Raw genomic sequence first — 24,124 nt, forward strand, 5'->3', positions numbered from 1 at the left:
GTATACGACAATGTAATGAGCCTTACGACAAAGGTATGTACCCACATGATGTTACCTATAGCAGTATATATGGATATTAAACCCAGACTTCTGGAAGTGGTAGAGTGAGACTATCCCCTCTCGCCCCACCTACAAAACCTTTGCAAAGCCTTGTTTATATTAAATATAAACAAATTAACTATCAGAAGAATATATAAGTAAACCTAACTAGGATTAATTAATGCAGAAACTTTCATACATATTTAGAATTGAAGGGCTTCCTTAACCAATGCAGTCTATTTTGAACTTAGTTTTACATTTTTTTGAGATTTATCTATCTGGTTTTACATTTAGTCACGAACAAAACTTTATCTCCTAATAGACATATAATTCTACAAAAGAATAAAGAACTGACATAATCTCAAATAAATTACTATATAGTTATAATTTTTCTAAAGAAATATGTGTGGGAAAGGAATAGATAAGAAAGGTAATTTCCTAGCTTGAAAGTAAACTTTGGTCACAGCAAAATTCTAACATATATAAAAAACATTGGACATTTCGCAGAGTTGGATACAGAGAAAAAGTACTTATGATAGAACATAATTCAAAGTAATATAAGTTTCCCTAAAGGTATCAAGGCAGAAAGGTACATAACACCCCTCTTACTATACATTCATATTTCCCCTTCGAAACCTTGAGGGAAAAAAAAAATCATTCCAAAGTGAAATAAATAGCTCTATGTGTTTTTAAAAAAATAGCAAAATTGCATGTAGAAATAACCAACCCAGTAGCAACCAGACCCTAGCACTGAGTCTGTGGTCTCTAAATATCACTTTTCATTAAAAGACACCAGGGCTTCTTGGAGAAATGGCATATTCCAGGTCTAAGACAATAAATATATAAGGTGAGCCTAGAGTATCTGGCATTCCAGTATCCTGCATTTCTAAGCAAAAAGGCTATCAAAGACTACTGGAGTCATATAATGAAGAGATAGGAATCAACTTGAAGGGGCTCCTAAGAGCCAAAGATGGAACAACTTTGCAGAGAAAATTTGCATCTATAAAAGGTAGTTTGAAAATCAAAGAGCTAATCAGCAATTTCAAAAAATCTGAAAGAAGCAAATTAAGCCTAAAAAGTAAAAGGAAGGAAACAACAGAAATAAATGACATAGAAAACTAAAATACAAGAGATAAAATCAACAAAGTCAAAATTAGTTCTTTGCGAACAATAAAATTGACAAATGCCAGGCAAGACTAAGCAAGGAAAAAAAGACAGCAGAAATAAACAATAGTATGATTGATAAAGGAGACATCACAACAAAGCCTCCAAACATTAAAAATATCCTAAAAGGAAATTATAGATAACTTTATACCAGTAAATTTGAAACTTACAATAAACAGACAAATTTCAAGAAAAATCCAACTTACTGAAACTTCCACAAGAAGAAACAGAAATTCAGAATAGCCCTATCAATCCATGATAAAAAAAACTTTCCAACAAAGAAAATTTCCTTTGTAAATTACCTTACTAGTGAATTTTACCCAAAACGGAGGTGAGGGACAGAAATCTAACACAAATTTTTCCAGAAAAGCAAAAAAAATGAAGAAATACTACCCAACTAGTTTTATAAGGCCAGCATTACCCTGATATAAAACTAGACAAGGACATTTGAAGACAATAAATTATGACTCAAGACATGGATCCAAAATCCTAAACAGAGTATCTGAAAGCCAAATCTAGTAATATGCAAAAAAGGATCACCATCATAATTTTATCAAGTTAATTTTACGTTTTTAAAAAAATCAATCTGTATAACCCACCACATTATTATAAAGGAGAAAAAGCACATGTTTATTGAACTAGATGCTGAAAAAAATTTTGATAAAATTTATACCTACTCATGATAAAAACTCTTACCAAGAGAAAGAATCACCCTAACCAAACAAAACTTACATAAAACATCGCACTTAATGTGAAATGTTGAATGCTTTCAAAGGTAGAAAAGGGTTTCTTAAACACAAAGCACTAGCCATAAACACAAAAACTGATAAACTACATTAAAAAGAACTTCAATTCATCAAAAGACATCATAAAACCAGTGAAAAGGCAAGCAGTGTGTACAAGAGTCGCCATACATATTAAAGACAAATGGCTCATATCCAGACTAGTATAAAGAACTCCTATAAATCAATAAGACATGTAATCTAATAGAAAAAATGAGAGAGAGACTTGAACAGGCGTTTCACAAAAGCAGACATGCAAATGACCAATGAGTACATGATATGGAGTTCTAAAACCACAAAGATGCTACTACAAACCCATAAGTAACAGGAATTAAGAAGATTGACAATGCCAAGTATTGGTAAGACATAGAAGAATAAAAATTCACACTGATATTTAGGAGTAGTGAATTAGTATAACCACTATGGAAAAACAGTTATTTATCTTTCCTCTAAAGTTGGAGATAAGGAGACCCAAAGATAACACAGCAATTACACTTTCAGATATATATACCAATATTTGAAAAAATGCATTCACAATTATACCAAAAAATATGTACAAAAATATTCATAGCAATATTATCTGTAATAGCCAAAATCTAGAATGGGGCATGTTCATCGACAACAGAAGATATAAACAACTGTGGTAAATTCAAACAACAGAATATGATACAGCAAAAGAAAAACTACAATTATATGACTTGCTCTCATCAACAAAATATTATCTTACATAATAGAATATATAACATATAATCCAATTTACATTCAAAAATAATTTCAGTGGCAGAGATATTCAGATAATGGTTTATCTTTGAGGATAGATGGGGTAATGATTAGGATAGGACACACGGTTTTGGAATGCTATCAGTGTTTTATTTCCTGAACTGACTGGTGTTTACACATGGGTTAGCTTTGTAACAATATAGTGAACTCTACATTTACTGTACATATGTATAAATGTGTTGTCTTTACAATAAAAAATTAATCATTCTAAGGCAAAGTAATTTAAATAAGAGGTAGGTGGGGAATTGGGGTAAAAGCCCCTTTAGAGGTCTCGAACTCTAAATTTCTGATAAAATCAATGGCCCACTAAATCTAATATAATATGCCATAATATATTAGATAACTGTTAAGAATGTTTTTATCACAGTGAGTTGATGCCTTAATTCTATTCACTGGATACATGTAGAACCACTTTTTAAATATAGTCACCTTACATCACAGAAGCTAAATTACTTGAGTAGAAGATAATTTTGATCTTCATACTCAATTCTACTGAAGAATTGAAAGAATAAGGTAGGCACTAGAAAAACAGTTAAAGCTTAAAGTCTAATAAAATAATCATTTTCATGCTCTAGAATTTGTTTCTGGAGATAATTATAATTTTAAAATTTCAGGTGAGGTCTGGAAAATATTTTATGCTAATTACCCAATATAGATAAAGTTTTAATTAAAGATAAATAGTGTTTTATAAACTATGCAAATGTTAAATGCAAATGTTATCTATTTATTAATGTATTCACTCATTTATATTCTTCTATCATCTGGTACTTAAATGAATTGTTTTAAAGCTGGTAATTAATATCTCTGCAATTGTATGTATAGTACAAACAGGTTATATTTGCTGAGATAGATGACAGTGATATATTTCAAATACTTGGCTTCAAAAACCTAAAAATTAAAATGACATACAAAGTGCTTATTAGTTTCATAAAAACTAACAGAAACAAGAATCACAGTTTTCCCTTTCACTTGCCACCCACACACCATCCTATAAAACATCTCAGAGGAAACAACTTTAAACAAAACGCTACAAGACACAAAACATGGGTAATTTAATTATTTTGGAAAGTTTTGTTATGAACTCCTTGCCGTAAACACATATTCCAAATTTTTTCAATGAATGAACTTGAAATATATAGACTAATATCACATTAGTTCTAAAAAGGAACAGACAAGAGCAAATGGATTCCATTTCTCCTTTGGTGCAGTGCTGTTTCCTCTTCTGTGCACTCAAAGTGCTTCTATACAGAACTAATCACACTGTATTTCTAAATATTTGTTTGTCCATCCGCTTCCCCCATTTAGATCCAAAGCTCCATGATGACAGTTTATACAAATTAACGAGTGCCTGATATATGCCAAGTATTATGCTATTCTTTGGAGAACCGAAGTGCAGAAAATATATATGACCCATGACCTCATGGACTTTGAGGTTATGAGAAGCTTCTCATAGCAAGTGATGTTTCAAGTTGAGACCTAAAAGATAAGAAGTGGCACTTAGCTAAACAAAGAAAGGGCAAGAAACACTTTCCAAGCAGAGAATAGACATAAGTCCAAGGTGAGAAAGCCACTCCTATATTCTTCTATACACTGCATAGCAGATATATTACATTAGTAGTAATGAGATGATGTTGGAGAGGAGGTGTGAGTGGGTGGAAGAAAGGAAGATTGAAAAATTTAAGTCAATCTAAGATCAGCCCAATTTTACGCAACTCTGTGTATTGTGAATTTGATAATTCACATTTAAATACGATATTTAATTAGACTTTGTAAGAAATTAAAACGAGGATTTCATTAACCAATGTCACCATAAAAAATTATTTAAAAATAATTTTTTAAAAATAAGCAATGAAAATGACTGGTGAGGGTCTACTCAGTAACTGCTTCTTAGTCACAATAAAGTCATGTAGAAAAGAAGCAATTAGAGCATGTAAAATTTTGATGCTCCTCTACTCTAGAACAAGAAAGTTCTCAAAAGAATAATATGTTTCAGAGAAAGAGCAAATTATTTTTTTTCCATCACTTTACTTGTCTACTATTTTCTTCCTAAAAGCATTTCTTCTACTTTAAGAATCCAGCAACAGGGTCCAAATCTGTCTTACACCAACTAAATCAGCACTTAACATAGTGTGAATGATAATATCCTTAACTGTTCATAACACACACCTTGGGTTTTCGCAGTAGTCAAAACTGAATTCCTAATTATGCAAACGTGTTGTAAAGGAGTGTAAATAATAAGACTAATGTCTCTGCCTTCCAAAACAAGTGTATTAAAAAGTGGTGTATGGCAAATGTGGAGAAATGGGAACCACCGCACATTGCTGCTGTGAATGTAAAATGGTATGAACACTGTGGAAAACAATATAATGGTTCCTCAAGAAATTAAAAATAGAATGACCATATGTTACAGCAATTCCACTTCTAGATATATCTCTAAAAAAACAGAAAGCAGAGACTTGAACAGATATTTGTACACCCACATTCATAGCAGCATTATTCACAATAGCTAAAATGTAGAAGTGCCTGCTGATAGATGAATGAATAAGCAAAATGTGGTATACAAATACAATGGAATATTATTCACCTTTTAGAAATAAGGAAATTCTGACACATGCTACAGCATGGATGACATCGAGAACATTATACTAAGTAAAACAAGCAAGTCACAAAAACACAAATACTGTACGATTTCATATACATAAGGTACCTAGAGTAGTCAAAAATCAAAGAGACAGAGTAGAATAGTAGTTGCCAGGAGCTGAAAGAAGGAGAAATAGGGAGTTATTGTTTAATGGTACAGAGTTTCAGTTTTACAAGATAAAAAGAGTTCAGGGAATGAATGGTGGTGATGATTACACAACAATATATATATACTTAACTGCATTAAATTGTACACTTAAAAATGGTTAAGATAGTAAATTTTATGTAATGTGTATCTTAGAATTTTTTTTTAATTTCGAAGGGAAGAAATGGTGTGAATTTTTCCTATTTAGAAATACTATAATTAGAGATCAGATTCAAGACATACTGACTTTCTTCAACGATTACAAATCTGTCTGGTCTGTTTAGAAATAAATTGATTACAATGGCACTGTAATCCCTTTCCATGATGTAGTAGTTATTCACACTGAATCATTTAAACCTGATGATTTGTTTCATTTGTGACCAAAGACCCTGCCTTTCCTACAATAGGTTAAGTCTTAAATTTTTCAAGTAAGCTGGACTATAACTTAGCTGCTTCTTAAGGGCTGCTCATAAATTAAGTAGTTCTAAAACTTAAAATTTTTAAAGAGTAAAAAGTACCTACATGAAATCCAATTATAACACCTGAAAAAAAAGTGATGTGTTTAAGATACAGGGACATGATCCTATGTTAATATTTGATTTAGTTGAACTTTAAAATGTCTACTTTCAAACTGGAAACAAACAAACAAAAACATTTTTAAAAAGTATAAAAGAAAAAAAGAAAAATTACAAAAGGAAAACTACAAAGTGAATAATCATAACGTACAAAGAATCCCTTAAAGTATGTTAGCTCTTAAGACCTCATTCATTTACTGAACTAGTATTCTGCAGCACATACTATGTGCCAACCACTATTCTAGAAGCTTAATAAGAATCAGTCAGAATAAGTGATTATCCTTATTATTGTAAGGCTATATGAGGAGGAGTTACTGACCAGAAGGGGGCATGAGAGAGCTGGAAATGTAATATATCTTGACTTGGTAGCGACCTGGGTGTATACATATGTAAACGCTGAGCTACACACTTGTGATTTGTGCATTTCGGTGTAATTTATACATCAGTTTTCTGTGAAAGCTCATTCATGTTGCCTACCATTGTTGCTAACATACATACTACTTCAATTTTATTTCAAAGACCCTTAAAACAAATTTCTGGCATAGCCAAAGGGTACTACACGTCTCACTGTTTTAAATAACCCAAAAGGAGAGAAGAGATGCATATATTTAGAAATATTACCATTAATAAAAAATACTAAATGAAATCATTTGATTCTATTCATCAATATATAGCTCAAAAGTACTGACTTAATGTTTTTCAAATACTTATTTCTCTGAAAGCCACATAAGTATGCTGCCAGATATTAACTTGACCATTTTTTCTCTTTATCAGTTTCTCAATAAATCATTGGTGTCCCAATTTCACAATTTTTGTCATGTACTACCAGCATAGTTATTTACTTAACTTTTTTTACTTGCCTTTGTTTCATCTTTAATTACCTTTATCTAATAAACTCCATAAATTACTGGTTTGAGTCACAGGTTCCATTTTTTCTAATACACATATAACTCTCGAAATTAAATGTTCATCATATACCAGTTAAAGTCATCTCACACCACCATATCAAATCTGGGGAGACTTAGCCACATATTGTTTCATTCATTTGTCCATTCTCAAGGCTCTCACTTTCTATGTCCTGATATAAAGAATATTAGTAAACCTCATTTCAAGTCAATGCCTCTACTGAGAACTAGCAGTGGACCTTTAGAGAAATTATTTTATATCTCTGGACCTCAGTTGCCTCATAATTAAGATTATGAAACTAAAAAGGCTATTATTGAGATTCCTTACAATTCCAATATTCTACAATATAACAGCCAGCAGGTTTACCACTTGTCAATATTGCTGACATAATCACTGCAATGCAAAAGAATATAAGTTGTATAAGGTACCATCTCAACTTTAGGTTCATACTAGGACGTGTCTTCAGAATAATACATTAAGGAGAAAAAAACAATGTGAGTTAACTTAGAATAACCTCAACAAATCAATAAAACACATTATAGTTTTCTAAGTTTATTCAAATTCAGTTAAAAGCTTTTTACCCTACATGAAAAAAGTAGTCAGCTCCTTAAAAAAAAAAATCAGCTCCTTAAAAAAAAAAAAACAGTTCAAGTAGGTGATCAAAGCAATATTTACATATTTTAGATATTTTATTACAATTGAAATACAAATACATGCACACTCCCCTCCAATCTTCTCAGGGGAAAGGCAGTTTCATTGAGTATAGATATGCAAATGAAAGTTGAGCATCATCTTTCTTGCCTAAACCACAGATATAATAGATTGTCTGGAGTCTCTAGTGTTCTTTAAAATGAAGCAAAATTTAAAAACACTTGCAAAGTCGTCAATTTAGAAAATCCTCCTAAATGTTTATAGTTTTCTTATCCTTTCTAGTTATCTAGTTATCTTAGCCATAACAGTCCCAAAAGAGCCATTTGTATAGGCCCAGAAAGATGCCCACAGAAGCATGGGTTGCAATGCAGAAGTACTCTGAACTTAGAAATCCCATTATTTTTTATAATGGGCGGTAAACAAACCTTCTCTTTCTTTGGGAGGAAGACACTGTCTCTGTCATTCAAGGCTATTCTCTATACAAATATCCTTGAAAACACAGTCCAGAAAAAAGGGCAGTTAGTGCTATATTTGAAAGATATGCAGAAACTCAAGACGCCAACAAAGAATTGCCTTTACAACAGCCTGCTCACCCTTGTCTACTTCCCTAGGATCCAACACAACACTTTGTAACATTTTACCTTGTACTATATATGTGCTATTGTTAATAATGGATCAAATCATCAATGATTCACAAGCCAATCCTAAAAGCACTTTTGCAAATGTCTAGTGAGTTGCATGATTAGCAAAATTTTTACTATCTGCTTTTAAACAATTTGAAGAATCTTTTTATACATATATCACACTGTGTCAAGTCCATTGTTAGTTACTGAATGCTTTCTGTATTGAAGTTAACCATCACCCAAAAAGATTCAGGGACCAAAACAGTGGCATAGGAGCCTCCAGACTCCATCCTCTACAAAAATAACAATTAGATAGCTATCTGTGAACAAAATCAGTTTGGGGAGAGATCTGGAGTCCACTTAAGAAACTTCAGCAATGCAATGGAACTAAAATAAGAACTGCCACATAAAAAGAGAAGGAAAAGAGCTTCATTTTGCCTGTATCTCTCCTCTCTCTCTCCCTCCCTCCTTCCTTCCCCCCTCCCTGGTTTGAGAGACATAGGGTGCAGGTATCACTCTGTAGGCTTCCCATTTTATTGACCTCAGAAACATTCACATAAAGTGAGCACACACACACCACACACACACACAAAGAGCATTGCTTAGCACCAAGAGGGAACTCCCCAGCAAAGTTCTCCATACCAGGAAAAGAGAGAGCAAAGTGAGCAATCAGCTTCGCCAACACTGACATACCTCATCAAGGACGTACTTCTATTTCACCTCATGCAGAGAATGGCAAAGCTGAGACATACACACACGGCTAGGAAGCAAGGGATACTGAGAGCAACCACGCAATGGAGGCAACCACAGTTCCCAGTGACCTGCTCTGCAGAGGTCCCCAGCAACTCTCTATACTGGAAAAACCAGCAGCCAATGACTTACTAGATTTCATCAGCTTTTGCCCTAGCGGTATTTGCATTCAATTACACCAGCTGCCTGAGCCTCTCCCTACTCCTTCCCTTCATCTGCCCCTACTGGAGTCTAGGGATCCACACCAGGAGCCAGCCCAGGCCTCTGCAGCTGCATAAGTACCAGTCTAGATCTCCAATGCTGTGTTCACTCAGGACTAGCCTCTCCAGCTGTGTACTTGCATGCCACTGGCCTGATACCTGGTATGATCCTCCATGTTGAATGCATGTTCAAGGGCAGACTGTGCAGCCATGGAAGAGCACACCAACAGCCAAGGCCACCATAGCTGCTTGCAGGCCCTATCTTCTGTCACTGACCTGTACCACTGCGTTCACCTGCAGCTAGCCCCTCCAGCTATGCACCCCCTCCAGCTATGCACTTCTTGCATACAAGGGCCACTAGCCTCCACTGCCATGAACACATAGTGAGATGCAGCAGCCATAGTAGGACACATCTACAGCCATAGTAGGACACATCTACCCCCATAGCTGTCTGCCTATCCTGATCCCCATCACTACATGTGTGTTGGCAACCACACCTGCCACTACACAGGCACTTGCAGCTGGCTCCTGCAGCTGTGTGCACACCATCAGTTTCAGCCACTATCACTACTTGCCTTGAACCCTAGCTGCTGGACCTGGAGGTGCTACTGAGGACCCCAAAAGCCCTGGAAGGCTCTGTGGATCCCCTACAGTAGCAGCCAAACACTACATAGGTCTTGATGCTGTGTACCCCAACAGCCTAAGCTAGTGAGCCACGCTGTCCCCTGAAAACCCAGTGCTATCACACCCTCCACACTTGGCACCCTATACCAGTAGACTCAGGGTCACAGCTTGCTCCAATCCTCCCCTACCTGCAGGTAAAAGTCTTGCCCTACCCAAGTCGGTCCATAAAGCCAAGAAGAGGTTGACTGCTTCTTCAACTGCACAGACCCCTACACAGGGTTATAAGGATTACAAAATATTAGAATACAGATAGAATACAGTATACCTCCAGTAACTGGCCCCAAAGAAATGAAGATCCCAGAATTAGCCGACAAAAAATTCAAAATAATAATTTTAAAGATGCTCAGAGAGCTACAAGAAAACATGGATAAACAATTTAACAATATCAGGAACACAATACAGGAAGATGAGTTCACCAAAGAGACAGAAAACATAAAAAGAACCAAACAATTTTTGTAGCTGAAGAATACAGTAACTAAACCAAAAAATGCAATCAAGAATTTCAACAGCAGACTAGACCAAGTAGATGAAATAATTAGCGAGCTCAAATAAAGATCTTTTGAAATTATCTAGTTAGAGTAGCAAAAAGAAAAAAGAAGCCCATGAGTCTATGACATACCAATAAAATAAGGTATGCATCACTGGAGTCACAGAAGTCAAGAAAAAAAAGATAGAAAACTTATTTAAAGAAATAATGGCTGAGAATTTCTCAAACCTGAGGAGAAGTATGGGCATCCAAGTTCATTAAGCTAATAGGTCACCCTCATATTTCAATCCAAAACAATCTTCTCGAAGACACATTATAATAAAATGGCCTAAAATCAAAGACAAAGAGAGAATTTTAAAAGTAGCAACGGCAAAAAAAAATTCTTGCATACAAGGGAACCTCCATAAGCCTGTAGATTTCTCAGCAGAGACCTTGCAGATCAGGAGAGAAGAGAATGATGATATATACAAAGTGCTGAAAGAAACTGCTAACCAAAACTACTTTATCCAACAAAGCTGTCTATAGATGAAAGCAAAATAAAGAATTTTCAAAACAAACAAAAGTTGAGGGAGTTCTTCACCACTAGACCTTCCTTATAAAAAATGCTGCAAGGAGTTCTTAAAGCTGAAACCAAAGGACACTAACTAGTAACATAAAAACTTATGAAAATAAACACACTGGTAAAGGAAAGTATATAGTCAGATTCAGAATACTCTCATACTGTGATATGGAGGTGTATTAACCACTTTACCATAAAGATCGAAGGACAAATATTAAAAATAGCTATAACTACAATAATTTGTAAATGGATAAACAATATAAAAAGATATAAAGTGTGACATCAAAAACAAAATGTGAGGAACAGAAATAAATAAGCAGTGTCTTTTATAAGACCAAAGTTAAGTTGCTATCAGCTTAAAATGGACTGTTACATCTATAAAATGTCTCAAGTAAGCCTCAGGCTAACCACAAAACAAAAACCCACAGAAGGTACACATAAAATAAAGAGAAGGGAATCGAAATATACCACTATGGAATATCATCAATTCACAAAGAATAAGAGCAAGAGAGGAAGAAGGGAACAAAGGAACTACAAAACAGCCAGAAAATTAATGAGATGGCAATAGTAAGTCCTTACCTATCAATAATTACTTTAAATGTAAATGTACTAAATGCTCAAATCAAAAGGCATAGAGTGGATGAATGGATAAAAAAACAAGACCGAACTATATGTTACCTACAAGAGACTCACTTCAGCTTCAAGAACACACATAGGCTCAAAGTGAAGGGATGGAAAAAAGATACTTCATGCAAATGTAAACCAAAAGAGAGGGGCAGGTGGCTATATCAGACAAGACAGACTGGAAGTCAAAAACTGAAACAGACAAAGAAGATCATTATATAATGATAAAGGGATCAATTCATCAAGAGGATATAATAACTGTAAAAATATATGCACCCAACATTGGAGCAACTAAATATACTAAGCAAACTACTAATAGATCTGAAAAGAGTAATAAACAGCAATATAAAATAGTAGGGGACTTCAATACACCACTTACAACCATGGATAGATCATCCAGACAGAAAATCAGTTAGGAAGGATTGGACTGAACTATATTTTAAAGTAAGTGAACCTAACAGATATGTACAGAACATTCCATCCAACAGCAGCAGCAGAATATGCATTCTTTACAATTGTACATGGAACATTCTTCATGATAAATCAATCATATGTTAGGTTACAAAACAAGACTTAGCCAATTTTAAAAGACTGAAATCACACCTAATATCTCTTCTGACCATAATGGTATGAAACTAGGAAGTTAATAACAGGAAGAAAACTGGAAAATTTACAAATATGTGGAAATTAAACAACACACTCCTCAACAACCAATGAGTCAAAGAAGAAATCAAAAGGAAAATCAAAAAAATCTTGAAATAAATGAAAATGGAAATACAACATACCAAAACTTATGGGATGCAGCAAAAACAGTACTAAGAGGAAAGTTTATAGTGATAAATGCCTAGATTAAGAATAAGGAAAGATCTGAAATAAACAATCTAACTTTGAACCTCAAGGAACTAGAAAAACTAGAACAAACTGAGCCAAAAGTTAGCAAAAGGAATAAGCTAAAGGTCAGAACAGAAATACATGAAATAGAGAATAGAAAAATGATAAAAAAGAACAACACAACTAAGAACTGGTTTTCTGAAAAGACAAACAAAATTTACAAACTTTTAGCTAGGTTTACCAAGTAAAAGAGAAGATTCAAATAAAATGAAGAATGAAGAAAGAGACATTACAACTGATACCACAGAAACACAAAGGATCATAAGAGACTATAATGAAAAATTATACATAAATTGGACAACTCATAAGGAATAGATAAATTCCTGGAAACATACAACCTACCAAGTCTGAATCTTGAAAAAACACATAATCTGGACAAATAAGTATGAAGATTGAATCAAATATCAAAAACATCCAGAAAAGCCAGACACCTTCATGGATGAATTCTACCAAATATTTAAAGAATATCAACTCTTCTCAAACTTTTCCAATAACTGAAGAGAAGGGAATACTCCCAAATTCATTTCCTGTCAAGCTGCAGACTTGGTATTTAGACACTTAGCTTCTGGTACACTTTTGCTACTGCAGCCCAATTTACCAACCTTCTCAACAATCATATAAATGTACCTCTGGGACCTAGAGTTGCTTACTACCAATGATAGTGAGGCAAAGGAAGAACACCGATTGCTAAGTTCTTCTAGCCAGCTGAAAGTACTTAGCATATTCCTTAATACAAACAATATCTGCTCTGGAAAATACAAAGCCCCTGTTGGTGATGACATCTTTGAAAGCCGAAACAAAAACAAATGAAAATCAAAAATCAGTAACACATACATAAACAAACAATGAAGGCAAAGAGTAAATTATGCAGAGATTTATTTTTCTATTTTCAAAATGATGTTGAGTTGAGAGATTTATACTACTTCCAAAAATTATTATAAAAATCAAGTAAATATGTGATATTGGCATGATATTTGTGTGTATGTATGGATGTATGTATGTGTACATATATGTGTGTATGTGTGTATGTCAATGAAACAGAATAGAGAGTCCAGAAACAGACCATACATATATGGTCAATTAATTTGCAACAAAAATGCCAAGGAAACCCAATGGGAAAGAAAAATATTTTCAATAAAAACTGGATAGTCATTAAAAGAAAAATAAAAAAAACCTTGACTCTTACAATAAATACAAAAATTCAGTTGAATCATAGACCAAATAAAAAAGCCAACACTTATAAAACTTCTAAAACATGAAAGAAAATCTTCACGAACTTGGACTGGGCAAAAATTTCTTAGGGGACTAAAAACAACAAACCATGAAAGAAAAAACTGGTATGCTGGACTTCATAAAAATGAAAAGCTTCTCCTCTTCAAAAACAGAGTTAAGAAAATAAACCGAAGTAAAGTAGGCAGAACACATACATCTGACAAAGAACTAGGATCCAAACTATATAAAGAACTCTTAAAAGTCAATAATAAGAAAACAAATTTTTTAAAAAGACAAAAGATTTAAACAATTAACCAAAAAACTGATACTAATGACCAATAAATCCATGAAAAGATGTTCAATACCACCTGTCATCAGTGTAATGCAAATGAAAAACCACAATGAGATACCACTATACAACCACTAAAATGGCTAAAACTATTTAAACTGACATAAGTGTTGATGAGAACCAGGAGCAACTGAAATTCTCATATATTGTTGGTGGGAAGGCAAAATAGTACAGCCACTTCCAGAGATTTGCCCAAGAGAAATGGAAAATGTCCACTCAAAGATTTGTGTGTAGAATTTTCACAACAGCTTTATTTGTAATAGCCAAAAACTAAAAACAAGTCAAATTGTCAACTGGTGAGCGGATAAACAAATTGTAGTATATTATTAATACAAAGGAACAATCTTTCCTTTTAATTGCCAGACAAAAGTACATAATCTACAATTCTGTTTACATGAAATTCGAGATGAGACAAAAGCAATCTATAGTGGACAGAATCCAGATCAGTTGCTGCCTGGGGAAGAGCTGGGAGAGTAGAAAAGGAGAAACATTAAGTGGAAAAAAGCACAAGGGATTTGAGAAGAAACTGATGGAAATGTTCTCTATCTTCATTGTGGTGTTAGTTACATGGGTGTATATATACATTTGTCAAAATGCATCAAGTTATATATTTTAAATGGGTATACTCTATGTAAATTACATCTGAATAAAGTAGTCTATTTTGTTTGTTTGTTTTTTTTAAGTGACATTGGTAGGTTAAGTGGTAGAGAGCAAGAAAGACTACAGAGATAGGGAAACGCAGAATGACACTATACAAGCAAGTTTTTTTTAATTCATGAAAAAAGTTCAAAATCTAGCACAACTAAAACTCGGAATGTAACAGGGAATCTATTTAATTCCATCTGTAAAATGGGAATAACTCACAGGATAGCTGTGAAAATTAAATGAGAAATTAACTATACTTGGTACATCACAGAAACACAATTCGGATTAGTTGAATCTGCATCTATCCATGTTATGTTAAGGTAAAACCAAGAAAATAAGTAAGTTACACAAAGTAAATCATGAACGAATTTCTAGAGAAAATAACTTCAGATGTCAGTTTTAAAAAGAGAAAAGGAAAGGAAGGAGGGTTTTGCAGGTGGAGGGAATGGTAATGTGCAAAGGAATGGAGGCGGAAAGGAGCAAGTTGTGTGTAGGAGATGACAAAATTAGCATGCCTGTGCCAGCAAGTCTATATATGGGAGTAACAAAAGAATCGGAGTAATCTTCCCATGTGATGCAAATACTCATTTAAATTTTACAGTAGGATCCAGAATAGTAACTTCATCCAGTTGATGCTATAACATAAGCTAAACACATTCAACTATTTAAAATAGGGGAAAAAAGTCCTGAAATATGAATGCTTATAAACATCAGCTTCAGTCTCTTGGAGGTTAGCCATAGTTCTTTCCTCAAAAGAAAAAGTAATTATTAAAATATAATTATAGCTAAGCCACATATGGACTTGCTGTTTAGCTGTCATTGCACTCCTGAAATTATGAAAGCCTTTACATTTTCCTGAATCTGAATTCTATAAGTGACCGCTATTTTGGAAAACAAGATATAAAAAATCTCCTCGGAGAACTATTCAGCTACAAGAATTATATCATGGCATATTACTTAAAATGCTAGAATGCTAAAACTGTGTTTCAAGAGACCTAATGTGACCGAGATCAGGATACTTGAACATTTATAATTTTAAAGCATATTTACATGTATGCATTTAAATGTGTTTAATAAAAGAATGCAGGGTTAGCATTCTTATGGCATTCAAATTAACTTAATTCTTTATTAAGATGTTACATATTTAGCAAAGTAGTTCCTTTCTATATTTTATATATAGAACAGAAAAATGTCATTTCAACATTTCATCTCTGGGAAGAGATAACCGAAATAGCTAGTAATAACTTAAGCTAATTTAGTTCCCAGAATGAGAGAAACATAGAGAAATATAGAATTAGACACACAACGAGAGATGAAATATTAAAAGATAACAATACTGACCTTTAAACGGAGTAGCAGCAATGTAGCTATGGTTAGGACAACAAAGCTACCGGATTAAATTAACTCAAGTTTCTTATTAAGAAAGAATGTTATGTAGTGACAGCTAACAAAGTTCTATCTGCTCCATCTAACATCAGAGCAATATCCAGTTAGAGGCCTTGGCTCAGAGTAGAACATATAAAGACCAAAGAATGACCTCATGTACTTTTGCTTTCTTGGGCCCATATGCTACAATCAATGTAATAGCCAAAATATTTATGAACATATTAAAAAAATTAATGATGTTATAGCATTTAGAATCATAAATGGTTTTCCATTTAAAATTTTCTCATGATAGCATTCTTGTACTATAAAATACTTTTCAAAGCCTTTTCTACATACATACACTAAAAAGAAGTGTCTATTTTAAGAAATATAAATTAGAAAAAAGATTTAATGATAAGATTAACAATAAAATTGTTAAGATCCACCACTGCTTTTCGTTTTTGTTGAAAGATTTTAGGAGGCTGATACTGCTAAAGATTATTTAAAATACATAAAGGTGGCAAGAAAATATTAGAAAAATAAAAGCTAAAGATTTGAAATAATCTTTAGAAAAGAGTGTATGAAATATTAGTTGACAAAGAACATTACGGAAAAAGATAAAAAAACAACTAAAAATTAATAAAAATTAAAAGGAAAGAAGCAACTTAAGACAATGAAAGCAGGGAAACAAAAACCACCTTTTAATCAGTGTAACAATAGTAACGGTAGCAATGTTAATTCAAAAGCTAAATACCTTCACTCAAAGATTCTTCAAACTAAGACTGCTTTGCTTTGTAAAGTTTACCATGAAAACTTTACTTAGTAAATAATCTCAGGGTGGAAAGCCAAAGAACAGGAGAGCACAGCTCCTGGCCTCATTCCAACGGTTCCTATCCCTAATGCCCTTGACTTTTCTAAGACACTTATGTGAGAAGATGACACATTCCTTAAAGAATGTTAGCAGGCTATACAAATCTCATTTGTCTTACCTCCCATTAGCAGTCAATGAGTACAACCAAACATAGACCCACTCATATCCCATACCCCTCAAAAAGTGTGAATTTTCAGTCAAAAAATTTAATCAACGCTAAAAAAAAGGTTTTTTTTCTTTTTTTTCGGTCAGTGCTATCCTAAAAGCAGCAGGTAGGCCTAAAATGATGAGAAATAATTTGAACCTTGTTTCTAACATGCTTTCTCCCCCCACTACTTTGTTTTTAACTTGGCAAGAACTTATCCCTGTTAAGTATTCACAGGTGGGTTAAGATAATCACTTTCCATATAAAATGCAAGGAAATGCATGCCCTAAATAAACTTTAGAGCTATCAGAAATCTTCAAATGAACCACTATCTCTAAATTTTATAGATGAAGAAACTAAACATGGATAGATTAAATAACTTGCCCAATATCATAAAGCAAAAAGAGACCAGAACCCAAGTCTCTTAAGCCCCAGCCTAATGTTCTAAGAACAAAGTATTAAGTCAATAAGTGAAATTATTAGGATTCAGCCTCTTAGATTTAAGATGAGTTGACTGGTGAAAAAACTGCAAAATAGCATTACACTATAATCCCGGTCCCGCTTTTTAAAAAAGTATACAGACAAGTATCCTCCTATCTATCTAGACATAGAAATATCTAAAATACCAAACTGCTAATAAGTGGGCTACTTTGGACATAAAGTGGGGTCTAGTAGCAACAGAAACTAACTTTATGAGATTCTACAGTTGTTGAATTTCACAGTGAACAGTTATGACATAAAAATCACATTTTTTTTCTGATGAAATATTGCCATTTGCAACAACAACATGGATGGATCCTGAGAGTATCATGCTAAATGAAATAAAGCAGAAGGAAAAGGACAAGAACCATATGATTTCACTTGTACGTGGGGCATAAAACAAAGTAACAAACGAACAAATAAAACAAATAGACACACAACGGTATGGTGGTTACCAGAGAGAAAGGGATGTGGGAGGTGGAGGAAGAGGGTAAAGGGGGTCAAATATATGATGACAGGAGATCAGACTTTGGATGGTGAGCCCATAATACAATATACAGATGTTATGTTATAGAATTGTACACCTGAAACTTAATTAATGTTATTAACCAATGTTACCCCAATAGATTTAAATAAATAAGAAAAATCATTTTCTTTAAAAAAAATTGTAGACAAGCAAATATATATTTCACCTAGAAAAGAAAATGCATCTCAGAATGGCTTAAGTCTCAGTCTCCCTCCTTCCCAATTTCCTCCCCTCCCTACTTGTGTGCATGCTTGTCCATGCGCATGCACACACACACTACTCCAAAAATAGTACTATGTAATTAGGGCTGACCTTGAAATTATCTTAATTTGTTTTCACATTAATGTGGTCTTTACTTATGAATAACATAACATTAACGTATTAAATATAACTCGGGTAATTTTAAAAAGTAAAAATCTTAATAATAAAATGAATTTAAACGCATTTTCCTTTGGATACATAATAATAATAGAAAGTGAATTAAAGTATTTGTAATGAATATTTGCAATTTAAAAATTATTTTTATATAAACGCATACTGCTAAAGTGGTTTTAAGCATGTTAAAAAAGGCATTCTTGGTACGTTAAACATCCCCCATCCACCTCCCGTAAGTCTAACTATCAGTATACTATGGCATTCCTTGCAAGACGGTAAAGACAATGCTAAAGTTAAGCTCGGTCCTCTATGTAAATTATGAATTTCAGAATCAACAGATCCAAACAATGAGATTTTTATTATATAGTTCTCAACAGACTCATGCTCGTTAGCTGCCCCTCAGGTTATTTTGATTCCTCATAATTTTGGAATATTAAATATCTGTCCAAAGAGTAAGGGATGTCTTCAGTAAATTATACTTCATTCACTCATTCTCTCCCCATTTCCCCCTCAACCTGCTCAAAGAGGATGCCTACCTCTGTAATTGCACTAAAAATACTCACAGAACAATCATTCATAGCCAAATTTAACGCTTACTTTGCCATGCCCTTATTCAAAGACTCTCTTGACCTGGTCCCTCTAGCCAATCCTTTGATTCTTTCACTAGCTCCTTTCACTCTGGCCAGGACTTTGACACTGACATGTATCAGAGTTCACTCTTTTAGAGTCTCTTTTCTTCTTCTCACTTTCAACTATCACCTTCATGCAGTTACTGCCTATAACCAGCCTAGAACTTTCTCCTACATTCAAAAAACATATCTAATAACCTGCAGCAGAGGCTCAAAAACTTTAGGATCTATAAGAATCATCTGGAAGGCTTGTTCGAAATCAGATTTCTGAGCCCCATCCCCAAAGTTTCTGATTCAGTAGGTCTGGGTAGAACCCAAGAATCTGCATTTTTATTTCATTTAGAGATCTTGCCAAACTTCCATCTATAGTGTTTATACCAATTTCCATGAACAGATATCAGCGAAGTTAAGACAAGTGACAGTATGAAAGGAAAATTATATACTTACTTCATCCCATGCACAAAATTAAATTTTAAGTAGATTAAAGACGTAAATTACACTTGATCTTAGCCAAAAGGCCAAGAAGTGATAAAGACCTAATTTTTTTTTAAAAAAAACATAAAACTATGTAAGTATTAGAAGCAGCTATGGAATATATGACAAATTAAAAGCTGCTATATATACATACATAATTATGTATATAGAATCAATATCCAGAATAAGCAACTCCAATGAATCATTAAAAAGGAAAATTTACATGGAAATTGGTATGGGCAGGAAGTTCACAGAAGACAGGTAGGTGTTCAACCTCACTAACAATCAGCAATGCAAAATACAACAAAGCAATAGCACTTTTAAATCTATCAGACTGTTAAAAGTAATGAAATTATGGTATAAAAACAAGTGTTGGTTAGGTTTTGAGGAAGTGGGTGCTTGCAATGTGCCAGGCTCTTTTGCTATACATTCACTCATTTAACCCCACAATGACTTTAAGGTGGGCCCAATTACAATCATTCTCATCTTACAGATGAGGAAACAGGGATAGATGGGTATGGTGGCTTTTACCAAGGTCACTCAGCTAGAAAGCAGATTTTAATTTGTCATATATTCTATAGCTTCTAATACTTAACATAGTTTTGTGTTTTTTAATTTAGGTCTTTAATCTACTCAAACTTTAATTTTGTGCATGGGATGAGGTAAGGATATAACTTTATTTTTTCCAAACAAATAAGTGTTCCCACACAAACTCATTTAGAACAGAATAATCTACCCAGGCTTCAGCACTTGCATTCCCACTAAATCTACTCCCTCCCCTCCAGTGGTCAAAATGGGCCTCTTCCTGGGTCTTCAGGCCTTACCACCCTGCGGCATAGATGCTGACCAAGGCAGAGGCTTGAAGACTTAGTCTCTATATCCTTGCATACAAATAGAAGCCTGAAATAGAAGGGTGGCAATTTAACTGGCCAACAGGTCCTTCAGGTCATAGCTTCAAGGTAGCAGGTCATATGCTAGTCGTGCCTTCCAATCCCAGAAGGCCTTCAGAGCTGGGCAGTGTTGCAACAGGAAGGAGCAGACGCCCACATGACCTTTCTCAGCAGTCTGATGTAGACTGGTTGTGCCTTGTTATCTACCAGCTTGGGGTTAAACTCAAGTGACAGCAGAAGCCATGTGATCTCAGTGTGCCCACAGTAGCTGGCCCGGTGCAGAGCACTGGCACCCCCATGTGTCTTGGCGTCACACTTGCTCCCTCTTTCCAGCAGGAACTGTCATACAGCATAACGCACACTGGCATAGTGCAGAGCGGTGCAACTGGCCAAGTCCAGGTTGACTAGGGTCCATCGCCTTCTGAATTAAATATTTCACTTGGCCCATGTCTCCATTCAGGGCTGCCGACCAGATCCCCCTTTCAAAGTCCATCTCATCCAGCGTCTGCCACACGCTGGATGCCACATGGGATTGGGCACAGCAGGGGCCATCAAGAGCCGCCATGCTGGGCTCAGCACCCAAGAATCTTCATTTCTAATAAGTTCCCAGGTGATACACACTTTGAGAATCACTGGCCTCTCTTGGAAAAGCCACAGGTACCTTGATTTCAACACAACCTAATGGATCTTCCAGCATCTACCCTGATCACCTCCAAAACATTGTTTACACAGCATCCAGAGTGATCATTCTAAAACTGATCATTTCATGATCCTTTATTTAAAATATTCTAATGGTTCCCAAGGAATCTTAAAACAAAAATCAAAATGGTTTATCGAACCTTGCATGACTCAGTCTTTGCCTATTATATCACACTGCTATCATTCTTTTTTTTTTTTTTTACACTCCAACCACAGTGAACGCTTTAAGTTTCTAGCAAAAGCCAAGTTCCTTACTGTTCCAGGATATTTAAACAAGATGAGCTACCAGAAATCTTCTTCTTTTTTACCTCAGCTCAAGTCATCTTGCCTCCCTACCTCCACTAAGTCAACAAATTCTTATATCACCCCACATTTCTTTTTACCACCTTCTACAATGGATTGTGCAATTAGCAGTTTACTCTCTGTTCCTTGCCCTTCCCACACACACAAAGCTCGAAGTGGTCACGTCTATTCAGTTCCCACTGAATTTTCAGGCCCTTGCATAGTGACTTGCACTCAAATTATCTGTTGAATTAAATATCTGTCTTGTGACATTAAATTATTTTGAAATCTCAAAAGGAAAGCTATTATTTAAAAGGGACTAGAGGTATCTTTTTAGTCTCTTTTAATACTTACAAATGAGGAAACATCATTATACTCCACAATCTGGGAGTTTAAATTTAAAAAAATAATACCTTAAAAAGATAAAATGAAGTCTTCCTATCAAAAATTCCTCTGCAACAAGATATATAGGTATGTTATTGTTTATTCTGCACCAAAAGAGTACAGCACTGACATTCAAAAGCCACTCAGTAATAAATGGATAAAACAGCCTAAGATAATTTTTGCAGGAAAAAATACAATTTTTTAAACCTGCATTAAAGAGTATACTCAGGCTTAGCTACATAAGTGGTTATAGCTCATGCTATGAAATGGGATGGGGTAGCTGCCTGGAATTAAATCTAAACACAGATAACCACAAATTACATAATAAATGTGAATATAATCAAGAATTATTATGCATATAACCAAGAACTAAATTATTATGTAAGCATATGCTCTATAGATTCTGATCTCCTTTAAAATGGAAAGATGCCTATCTGCTGTCTATAATTCATTCACTAACTCTTTTTCTCTAAAGTGCATGTTAAATCAGCATAGCACTAGCATTAAGTAGCAAACACAGAACAGGTATAACTATCTTTAGATGTAATTTTAACCAATATAGCAGAATTTACATACAAAAAAAGTTACCTTCATTCAGAGCAGTCATTTTTAGAGACCGTTTCAAGTTGCCACCACACAAAACAATTTTGGAATTCCTCTTTTCTAATCATTTTCTTAGCTACCTTATAAATGGACATAAGATTAATAGGTTTATCCCTTTGGTTACTGCTTATTTCTAACTAAAAATGGCATTACTCATTTTGATCCTTAAGTTTATGTATTAGACTCAGTTCAGAACTACTTCACATTTTTTCCAAATATCAAATCTGTTCTCAAAAGATGTTATTTGCCATCTTAGAAGGTAGGTAAAAGAATGAGGCTGAAGGCACTAAAGAAATGACAAAGGAATTGTTCCAAAAGAGTTTCTGAACAGTGACATTACTAAAATAAATTCAAGATAACTTTGAACACACCAACCATCTCTTAGACAAATAAGTTCTAGTATGTTTATTTAAAAACCGGTCACATTTCTACTTTGGGCATAATTCATAGGCCCGATCCCTGACTTCTGGTTTTCCTGAATAACAGGTGCTGTAATGCAAAAGTACACTTACTAAAAACTGCAGACTAAGAAGTGGAACAAGTTTTAAGAATAAAACCTGGTGGTCTACTACAGGAACGTGGCTTGGAGAGACAGTATTATATACTAAAAAGAACATGGCTACAAAATGAGACAGGCCAAGGTTCAATTTCTTGCTTGGCCTCCTAGTAGCTACATGACTGAACATGTTACTTGAATACAGAGTCTATACAACGTGAATATAAGTCCATCTGTAAAAATGGGAATAATATCATCTATTTCAGCACTATTATAAGGATTATGTCATATAAAATATTCTCTTATTGGAATTCTAGCCCCTAATATCTTCAAGGAATCCTCGGAATAACCTGAGGCTATCTATCTGTTCCAAACTCTCCATTTTACTAAGACCCACAGAGATTACGTGGTTTGCCAAGGTCACACAGTTACTTCATAGGAAAGACGATACTTCTGCCAGGCTCCTTATTTTCCCAGTACATCTGTTTACTAAGTCAGTTGGTGTTCATAATTCTATGTTGCACAAGAGTCTCAAAGAGGGTTTCAGAGACAGTAAAAAATCAAGGCCTCTTAAGGACAGTGCCTACAAATATGATACTGGCAATCATATAGTAATAATTTAGTCCTTTATATTAAATATTTCCCTTAGATTATAAGTCTGTTTTCAAAGTTAGATATTTTAATTTACAGCTAAACCACCTGATTCTACATAAATTTTTCAGTTCTCTTAAAAGATCCTTTTCTAAGGAAAATATGAAACTTGTTTTAACTCAAGATACTAGAAAAAAAATGAACATGTTTCTCATTGATTATGGTAACTGGTTACAAAAAACAAAAAGAGTTACCCAGTTTCCTACAAGTAAAATTCATACCCATACTGAAGCCAAAGGGTCTTTATTAAGGATCAAAGCTTGAAATGCAAGCTCTAAAGTTAATTCAAGAAAATCTCGAGGAACTTTATTATTGACTTTCTTACTAAATCCCAAAAGCAATTTCTTCACATTTTGATACACATTAATAATGGCTTTCTGTCTTCAACATGAAAGAAAAATGAGCATCTGAGTGCCTCACTCTGGCCTAGATGCTTCTCGGTTTTGAATTCTAGGTATAAATTACCACAACCTAAGTACTCATCATCTTTAATTTACCATGTAAAGAACCAAGACACATAATTACACTTCTTCTTGCCAATTCAATAC

The 24,124-nt window shown here is 34.2% G+C and overlaps 1 protein-coding gene and 1 pseudogene across 4 annotated transcripts in view; both read right to left on the reverse strand.

Annotated features, from left to right (window-relative positions):
- Window positions 1-24,124, reverse strand: part of OSBPL8 (oxysterol binding protein like 8) — a 142,940-nt gene that overhangs the window by 107,751 nt on the left and 11,065 nt on the right. The window contains exon 1 of one of the 4 annotated variants that reach the window (XM_025040975.1): window positions 10,655-10,734. The exons of the other annotated variants lie outside the window; for them this stretch is intronic. The gene's annotated coding sequence lies outside the window, so the exon portion shown is untranslated. Of the gene's footprint in view, window positions 1-10,654; window positions 10,735-24,124 lie in introns of those variants that run through there. 4 annotated transcript variants of the gene reach the window in all.
- LOC102898382 lies at window positions 20,493-21,026 on the reverse strand (annotated as a pseudogene).

The sequence above is a fragment of the Pteropus alecto genome, unplaced genomic scaffold, assembly GCF_000325575.1.
Source record: "Pteropus alecto unplaced genomic scaffold, ASM32557v1 scaffold76, whole genome shotgun sequence".
NCBI lineage: Eukaryota > Metazoa > Chordata > Mammalia > Chiroptera > Pteropodidae > Pteropus > Pteropus alecto.